This window comes from Penaeus monodon, chromosome 27, assembly GCF_015228065.2.
Source record: "Penaeus monodon isolate SGIC_2016 chromosome 27, NSTDA_Pmon_1, whole genome shotgun sequence".
Taxonomy (NCBI): domain Eukaryota; kingdom Metazoa; phylum Arthropoda; class Malacostraca; order Decapoda; family Penaeidae; genus Penaeus; species Penaeus monodon.
This window is the reverse complement of record NC_051412.1, coordinates 35,863,927-35,865,331: the sequence shown is the minus strand read 5'-3', so window position 1 is coordinate 35,865,331 and position 1,405 is coordinate 35,863,927. Positions and strand designations below refer to the sequence as shown.

The 1,405-nt window shown below is 34.9% G+C and overlaps 1 protein-coding gene across 12 annotated transcripts in view; it reads left to right on the top strand.

Moving 5' to 3' along the window:
* Positions 1-1,405, top strand: part of LOC119590818 (nectin-3-like protein) — a 27,674-nt gene that overhangs the window by 13,886 nt on the left and 12,383 nt on the right. The gene's annotated exons all lie outside the window — the stretch shown is intronic.

Here is a 1,405-nt window from a genome sequence, read left to right as displayed (position 1 = left end):
AAGGGAATGTCAAAGTGTTTTGACACTCATGCTTAATGTCTTTGAATGGTATTATTCTCCAAAATCACCTTAACTAGCAAGTGTATTGCAACAAATTAAAGAAAAAATTAGTTTCTTAAAAGATTTCTCAGGTGATATATTCTTATTGAAAGACCCAAAATTCATGCTATACAACTGTTAGTTATTGTGCCTTAGAAATGATGTAAAACTCTTCTGGGGTCATATGGTTAACCTTTAAGGATGGCTGCTAATCAGTGTTTGAAGAATGGGTTGTATTTATACACTGACTTGTGATGTGTGTTTGTGTACACTGTCACTGATTAGCATGAGCTGCAACAATTGAAGATGCCAGTCCTTATTGTTGAATAATAGATGTGCTGTTTATATCATTCCATTTTAGACATCACAGGTCACACAGCTTTACTTGTTCTGTGACAAGAGCCAAGGTTCAGTTTTGAGGGCCTGGCTCTGTTCAGCCAATGATGTACAGTCTTAAATGGTTAATCATCTATTTAGACAAGCCCTGTGGGTGTATTTTATTTATATTTTTTTTATTGCAGTGTGCATCTCAGAATACCAAGCACATAGAAGTAGATAACAGGGAAGTTTGGCAAGTGGTTTAATTCTAGAATATGTGCCTCTTTTTAAACCATTCTGCCCAGCCTATGTACCTTCCTGTTGTCTCCATCTATAGATATTTTGTTGTGCTGCCACTTAGACAAGGATGATCTAGTCCTTCATCCTCATAATAAGATGGAGACCTTATGAACTCTGTCATTTTTGAGACAAAACCAGGCTTTTTTGGGGGGAAGCTTTATATTGGTCACAACTTCTGTTGTAAATAAAATGTTTCTATTCTGCTGAAGTGGATAAAAGGGGGGAGAAATACTCATTGGTATCAGTAAAGGCTGCTGACAACTACTAGAAAAGTGGGGTTTTCTGCAATGGGATCTATTGTTATTTAGACTCGGTATTGACCATATTATAAAGCTCAGTTTACTTGTAAAGCATCAGCAATGAAAGCAGAAGCTGTCCAACCAGGATACTATCTATATAACACCACAAGTTACTGCCTTTATACATAAAATTCTTGTAATATGTGGGTTTGTGTAGATTTGAATCACGGTACCATTTGCCGAGTGTGATCATTGTTGTGGTCGATCAAAACTTTATTCATATTACCGTATTCAATGTTTTTACCCATGTAATTTTAAGTAAACTATTATAAGACTTTTAATAAATGTTAAATGGAATTTTTTCTGTTTATTGAAATTCCTCTCATGATGTATCTACCTGTAGTTGGGAACATGGAATGTATATTTACCTGCCACTGTTTTGTTGCATGACTGCTTTAGTATGAGTACTTTCAGTTACAATTAAATCAATTTTAAATGCATTTCAAGAA